This window comes from Cherax quadricarinatus, chromosome 91 (genome assembly GCF_038502225.1).
Source record: "Cherax quadricarinatus isolate ZL_2023a chromosome 91, ASM3850222v1, whole genome shotgun sequence".
NCBI classification, from domain to species: Eukaryota; Metazoa; Arthropoda; class Malacostraca; order Decapoda; family Parastacidae; genus Cherax; species Cherax quadricarinatus.
This window is the reverse complement of record NC_091382.1, coordinates 1,886,124-1,894,539: the sequence shown is the minus strand read 5'-3', so window position 1 is coordinate 1,894,539 and position 8,416 is coordinate 1,886,124.

Genomic DNA, 8,416 nt, shown 5'->3' with positions numbered 1-8,416 from the left:
GTTTTATTATGTTGTTAAGAAGAATTAGACACATGTGCAAAATCTTTATTTGTAGACGTTTCGCCCTCCAGTGGCTTTGTCAGTGGAAAAATAAACAAAGGCAGTATAATGTGATCCCTTATTGACAACGTTTCGCCCACACAGTGGACTTTATCAGGTCACAAACACATCTATCTGGGTGAAGAAGACATGGGTACATATAGTGTCAGGTGGAGAATGTTGGGTAGGTTGGACTTAAGAGACCTGCACTGGTGGACATGGGTATTACCTGGACCTGGAGTTTACCTGGAGAGAGTTCCGGGGGTCAGCGCCCCCGCGGCCCGGTCTATGACCAGGCCTCCTGTTGAATATTTTTATTAGTGATTTTTGGGTTTGATAAGGCCCTTTGTTGCATGGGCCAGTAGGCCTGATGCAGTGTTCCTCCATTGTTATGTTCTTAAATTAGGGCCTGACCAACCAGGCTGTTACTGCTGGTTGCACACAGTCCAACGTATGAACCACAGCCCGGCTGGTCAGGTACTGACGTTAGGTGCCTGTCCAGCTCCTCCTTGAAGGCAACCAGGGGTCTATTGGTAATCCCCTTTATATATACTGGGAGACGGTTGAACAGTCTTGGACCCCTGACACTTACTGTGTTGTTTCTTAGCGTAATCATGGCACTCCTGCTTTTCATTGGGGGATGTTGCATCGTCTGACAAGTCTTTTGCTTTCGTAGGGAGTGATTTCTGTGTGTAGATTTAGGATTAGTCCCTCTAGGATTTTCCAAGTGATATTATCATGCCGTCTTCAAGAACCCCTGGCTGTCTTCAAGAACCCCTGGCTGTCTTCAAGAACCCCTGGCCGTCTTCAAGAACCCCTGGCTGTCTTCAAGAATCCCTGGCTGTCTTCAAGAACCCTTGGCTGTCTTCAAGAACCCCTAGCCGTCTTCAAGAACCCCTGGCTGTCTTCAAGAACCCTTGGCCGTCTTCAAGAACCCCTAGCCGTCTTCAAGAACCCCTGGCTGTCTTCAAGAACCCCAGCATACATAAGGGGGATTACCAAGCACCTAAAGTCGGTACCTGACCAGCCGGGCTGTGGCTCGTACGTTGGATTGCGTGCAGCCAGCAGTAACAGCCTGGTTGATCAGGCTCTGATCCACCATGAGGCCTGGTCACAGACCGGGCCGCGGGGGCGTTGACCCCCCGGAACTCTCTCCAGGTATACTCCAGGTAACAACCTTCAGGGCCCCAAAATGTACGTCCCTCACTTGTCTTGACAGTAAATAGGTTCACTATTTCCTAAGCACGTTCAGCGTGCTTAGGAATCACATCAGATTCGCACTTTAAATAAGTTCAGTATTTTTATTAGTGAACGTTGTGTGGTCTTGTTCACAAAGGGGGCAGTAAAGCAACAGCAAAGAACTACAGACCAATAGCACTAACATCCCATAACATAAAAATCTTTGAAAGGGTCCTAAGAAGCAAGATCACCACCCATCTAGAAACCCATCAGTTACACAACCCAGGGAACATGGGTTTAGAACAGGTCACTCCTGTCTGTCTCAACTATTGGATCACTACGACAAGGTCCTAGATGCACTAGAAGATAAAAAGAATGCAGATGTAATATATACAGACTTTGCAAAAGCCTTCGACAAGTGTGACCATGGCGTAATAGCGCACAAAATGCGTGCTAAAGGAATAACAGGAAAAGTCGGTCGATGGATCTATAATTTCCTCACTAACAGAACACAGAGTAGTAGTAGTCAACAGAGTAAAGTCCGAGGCAGCTACGGTGAAAAGCTCTGTTCCACAAGGCACAGTACTCGCTCCCATCTTGTTCCTCATCCTCATATCCGACATAGTCAAGGATGTCAGCCACAGTACCGTGTCTTCCTTTGCAGATGACACCCGAATCTGCATGACAGTGTCTTCCATTGCAGACACTGCAAGGCTCCAGGCGGACATCAACCAAATCTTTCAGTGGGCTGCAGAAAACAATATGAAGTTCAACGATGAGAAATTTCAATTACTCAGATATGGTAAACACTAGGAAATTAAATCTTCATCAGAGTACAAAACAAATTCTGGCCACAAAATAGAGCGAAACACCAACGTCAAAGACCTGGGAGTGATTATGTCGGAGGATCTCACCTTCAAGGACCATAACATTGTATCAATCGCATCTGCTAGAAAAATGACAGGATGGATAATGAGAACCTTCAAAACTAGGGAGGCCAAGCCCATGATGACACTTCAGGTCACTTGTTTTATCTAGGCTGGAATATTGCTGCACACTAACAACACCTTTCAAGGCAGGTGAAATTGCTGACCTAGAAAATGTACAGAGAACCTTCACGGCGCGCATAACGGAGATAAAACACCTCAATTACTGGGAGCGCTTGAGGTTCCTAAACCTGTATTCCCTGGAACGCAGGAGGGAGAGATACATGATTATATACACCTGGAAAATCCTAGAGGGACTAGTACCGAACTTGCACACGAAAATCACTCACTACGAAAGCAAAAGACTTGGCAGACGATGCAACATCCCCCCAGTGAAAAGCAGGGGTGTCACTAGCACGTTAAGAGACCATACAATAAGTGTCAGGGGCCCGAGACTGTTCAACTGCCTCCCACCATACATAAGGGGGATTACCAACAGACCCCTGGCAGTCTTCAAGCTGGCACTGGACAAGCACCTAAAGTCGGTTCCTGACCAGCCGGGCTGTGGCTCGTACGTTGGTTTGCGTGCAGCCAGCAGTAACAGCCTGGTTGATCAGGCTCTGATCCACCAGGAGGCCTGGTCACAGATCGGGCCGCGGGGGCGTTGACCCCCGGAACTCTCTCCAGGTAAACTCCAAGTAAACAATGTTTAGTGAACGTTGTGTGGTCTTATGAACAATGTTTAGTGAACGTTGTGTGGTCTTATGAACAATGTTTAGTGAACATTGTGTGGTCTTATGAACAATGTTTAGTGAACGTTGTGTGGTCTTATGAACAATGTTTAGTGAACGTTGTGTGGTCTTATGAACAATGTTTAGTGAACGTTGTGTGGTCTTATGAACAATGTTTAGTGAACGTTGTGTGGTCTTATGAACAATGTTTAGTGAACGTTGTGTGGTCTTATGAACAATGTTTAGTGAACGTTGTGTGGTCTTATGAACAATGTTTAGTGAACGTTGTGTGGTCTTATGAACAATGTTTAGTGAACGTTGTGTGGTCTTATGAACAATGTTTAGTGAACGTTGTGTGGTCTTGTTCACAATGTTTAGTGAACGTTGTGTGGTCTTGTTCACAATGTTTAGTGAACGTTGTGTGGTCTTATGAACAATGTTTAGTGAACGTTGTGTGGTCTTATGAACAATGTTTAGTGAACGTTGTGTGGTCTTGTTCACAATGTTTAGTGAACGTTGTGTGGTCTTGTTCACAATGTTTAGTGAACGTTGTGTGGTCTTGTTCACAATGTTTAGTGAACGTTGTGTGGTCTTGTTCACAATGTTTAGTGAACGTTGTGTGGTCTTATGAACAATGTTTAGTGAACGTTGTGTGGTCTTATGAACAATGTTTAGTGAACGTTGTGTGGTCTTATGAACAATGTTTAGTGAACGTTGTGTGGTCTTATGAACAATGTTTAGTGAACGTTGTGTGGTCTTATGAACAATGTTTAGTGAACGTTGTGTGGTCTTATGAACAATGTTTAGTGAACGTTGTGTGGTCTTATGAACAATGTTTAGTGAACGTTGTGTGGTCTTATGAACAATGTTTAGTGAACGTTGTGTGGTCTTATGAACAATGTTTAGTGAACGTTGTGTGGTCTTATGAACAATGTTTAGTGAACGTTGTGTGGTCTTATGAACAATGTTTAGTGAACGTTGTGTGGTTTTGTTCACAATGTTTAGTGAACGTTGTGTGGTCTTATGAACAATGTTTAGTGAACGTTGTGTGGTCTTATGAACAATGTTTAGTGAACGTTGTGTGGTCTTATGAACAATGTTTAGTGAACGTTGTGTGGTCTTATGAACAATGTTTAGTGAACGTTGTGTGGTCTTATGAACAATGTTTAGTGAACGTTGTGTGGTCTTATGAACAATGTTTAGTGAACGTTGTGTGGTCTTATGAACAATGTTTAGTGAACGTTGTGTGGTCTTATGAACAATGTTTAGTGAACGTTGTGTGGTTTTGTTCACAATGTTTAGTGAACGTTGTGTGGTCTTATGAACAATGTTTAGTGAACGTTGTGTGGTCTTATGAACAATGTTTAGTGAACGTTGTGTGGTCTTATGAACAATGTTTAGTGAACGTTGTGTGGTCTTATGAACAATGTTTAGTGAACGTTGTGTGGTCTTGTTCACAATGTTTAGTGAACGTTGTGTGGTCTTATGAACAATGTTTAGTGAACGTTGTGTGGTCTTGTTCACAATGTTTAGTGAACGTTGTGTGGTCTTATGAACAATGTTTAGTGAACGTTGTGTGGTCTTATGAACAATGTTTAGTGAACGTTGTGTGGTCTTATGAACAATGTTTAGTGAACGTTGTGTGGTCCTATGAACAATGTTTAGTGAACGTTGTGTGGTTTTGTTCACAATGTTTAGTGAACGTTGTGTGGTCTTGTTCACAATGTTTAGTGAACGTTGTGTGGTCTTGTTCACAATGTTTAGTGAACGTTGTGTGGTCTTATGAACAATGTTTAGTGAACGTTGTGTGGTCTTGTTCACAATGTTTAGTGAACGTTCCTCTTCAAGGGGGGCTCCTTGGCGTGGTGAAGAGGCTCTTGGTCTGAGGAATTAGCCCTGTCGGTCTTCTTCCTCAGACCGAACCTGATTACCCCCCATTCTCCCCTCCCCTATCCCATCCTCCCCATCCTCCCCTTTTTCCATTCCTCCTCCTCCTCCTCACCCCTCCCTTTTGCCCTTCCTCTTTTTAGCCTTCGTGATTTCTCCCACAGGCGCGCTAGTTCCTAGGTAGGGGAAAGGACACCGGGGTCCATCCCATTCCGTTGAGGTTTCTTGGCGGTGGCGTAGTTTGCCGTGGAATCTGGATTGCCTAGGGATGTCCCGATCCCTCTCCGGTATCCCGGAGTAACTTTGGGTGTCTTTTGGGCGACGGGTGTATCTCTGGAAGCCACCTTTCGGATTCCGGGGGTGGTGGCTGAAGGAGGTATGCTTTGTGGCGGATATCCGGCCGCCCTCTCTTTTGTCCACCGAGGTAGCTCGGCAGATGTGAGGTTGCTATCCCAGATTGCTGGTTTACTGGCATGAAGGGTAGGGTATGGCACGGGTTCCATGCTGCATCTGCGCTACTAGCGGTGTCGAGTCCTCTTGGGCGCGGAGGGGGATTTCCGGCCCTTTCATTCCTCCTGGGAACTATTCCTCCCCGCTCCCCCCTTTTTTTATTCTTTTTTTTATTTTTATTTTCTTTTCTTCTTTCTTTTTTTTTTCTTAAAAACAAAAAGCAAAGGAGTAACCTAACCATGGCAGCCCTAGTCCATGAAACCACTACCCCCGGGCCCCTTCTTGATACCGCACCCCATTCTGACCCTGCCTTGTGTTTAGACCACTCTTCGGACACTCCTGATGCCCCTGTACCTCTTGCTGGTGCTGTTTCCTCACCCGCTTCAGGTACCGGGGCTTCGACTGACTCCTTCGATTTGTCTGAACTCCGCTCTCCTTTGACTATGCTTCCGGCTTCTCCCTCTACGGTACGGCAATTTTCGAATCGCCCACCCATTTCCTGCCGGACCAACTCCGGTCCTACTCCTAAACGCCAACGTCAATCTCCTGATGATGCTCCGTCGTTACCTTCCCATTCTACTCGGAAACGACCGACACGTCAAGCACTCCCTCTCCACGCTCAGTTTCGGACCACACAATGGACTAAATTCTTTACTTTAAGACCAACTTCTTCTTCTGCCTACCTTTCTGACCATAGTATTGCCAAAGCGCTCCTGCGTCATGTTGGCAGAGATATTTCATTTCACGCTCTCAAGAGCGGTACGCGCATCGTCACTGTCCAGAATGCTACCCAAGCTCATGATCTTTCTCTCCTTTCGAATATCGATACTACTCCTATCACTATTGAAAAACATCTTTCTCTCAATTCTTGTAGTGGTACTGTCATTCTGCCCCATACCATAGTCCAACAGAATTTCCAGTCATGTGGCAATGACATTTTTGAACAGCTGGAACTCCAGGATCTCCCAATCCTCAAAGTAGACACTTATGTCCTTCCTGCCCGGGGGCGGAGACGTTACCCTTGCAATGTGGCTCGTTTAACTTTTGACAGCCGAGAACTCCCGTCCTCTGTATATGTCGCGGGACATCGGTTACAAGTTCGAAAGGTGATACCTACACCGCAACAATGTAGAAATTGCTGGCGTTTTGGTCACCCAGCGAAATATTGCAGATCTATGGCCGAATGCCCAGTCTGTGGTGCCGACGACCATTCTAATACATCTTGCAGTCAACCTCCATCTTGCCTTAATTGTAATGAAGCTCACCCTTCGTACTCCCGCCGTTGCCAGGTCTACTTAAATGAACGTGAAATCCGTTGCCTCAAAGAGGCAGAAGGTCTCCCTTATGCTATGGCAGTTACTCATCTCCGCCTCCAAGGGAGACTACCCCGTGTTTCTTATTCTCGTGTTTCCAAACGCCCCCCCACTTCTGGGGTCCCATCTTCTGCAGCCTCCTCTGTTGTTACCCCTCCCATAGCCACTACGGCATCTAATCCTTTTGCTGTCCTTGGCTCTGACGTCCCGACTACAACTCAGTCTGTTCTCACATCTTCGCGTCCTTCCTCACAAGCCCCAGTATCGACAAGACCTCGTACGACACCTAATACCAATCGCCCCTCTACTCAGAAGTCCAAAAAATCCACATTGCTCAAATCTTCTTTGCCCCTTCCTTCCCTTCTTCCACCTCCACACTTTACCTTTCCAGTCTCTGTACCTAGTTCTTCCCCTCTCTCTGGCTCTATTACAAGTGTGGAGATTCACCCTCCTCCTCGTACTATGCCTTCCACCCCCGTCCCCTCCCAAGTTTCTCCCTCTTCTGTCACCTCCCAGGTTTCTACCTCTTCTGTCCCCCCCCACACTTCATCTCCAGTCCCTTACACTTTTCCCTCCCCCTCTACTTTGGTACAGTCCATTACTGTCCCAATCTTTACTCACCCTCCTCCTCCTATCTCCAATATGGTTTCCCATACATCTTTGAATTCAGAAACACTTGAAGCCATTTCAGAATATATTGCAGAGACTAAACCTTCAATGGACACTGATTCACTTCCTGTTCCTTCTCTTCCCTCTCCTCCATCTTCACAACCCCATTCTTCGCAACGCTCCGTTCCTTCGCTACTTGAACATCTTCCAATGCCACCACACGTTGACTTTTCTAACCCCTCTAGTCCGTAGGTGCCTTTACCTACAGATTCCTGATATTTTCTTCATCGCCAATCATGGCCTATTTACAGTGGAATATCCGCGGCCTCAGGGGTAATCGGGGTGAGCTTCAGATGTTGCTTTCCAGGTTTTCCCCTGTTGGTGCTTGCTTACAAGAACCAAAATTACACTCGGCTGTTTTCCAACCTATCTCAGGCTATAATTTATTGTATTCTTCGGATCCTTTCTCAGATGGGACCTTTAATGAAAGTGCCCTTCTTCTACGCAATGATATTCCGTACTGTCAACTATTTGTCCATACCTCGCTGCATTACACTGCAGCCCGTATCCACTTGAATAAGTGGTTTACAATATGTTCTTTATATCTCTCTCCTTCTCGAGCATTTTCTATCCCAGACTTTGCCTTTCTTGTTTCATCCTTACCACCACCACTTCTGTTACTTGGTGATTTTAATGCCCACCATTTCCTCTGGGGGGGGTCTCATTGTGACTCACGTGGCATTCAGTTGGAGGCTTTTCTTGCCTCTCACCCCCTCCATGTTTTAAATACGGGTACTCCCACCCATTTTGATCCTCGTACTCATACTCTCTCTTGCATCGATCTATCAGTCTGCTCTTCCTCCACTGCACTAGACTTCACCTGGTCTGTTCTACCAGACTTACATGACAGCGATCATTTTCCGATCATTCTTACTTCTCCTTCCTATTCACCACCTTTCCGTAGCCCTCGCTGGCAATTTGATCGGGCAAATTGGGATCTTTACTCACACCTCACTGCTTTTAGTGAGGTTCCTTCTTCATCCTCCATTGATGAGCTCCTACACATCTTCTCGACATCAGTTTATACCGCAGCTTCTCATTCTATACCCCAAACCTCAGGCAGGCATTCTCAGAAGTGCGTGCCTTGGTGGTCTCCTGCTTGTGCTCGTGCAGTACGTTTGAAACGTGCTGCATGGGGCAGGTACCGGTACAATAGAACCGCTGAGAGACTTGTTGATTTTAAGCAGAAGCGTGCGATCGCTCGCCGTGTCATCCGTGAAGC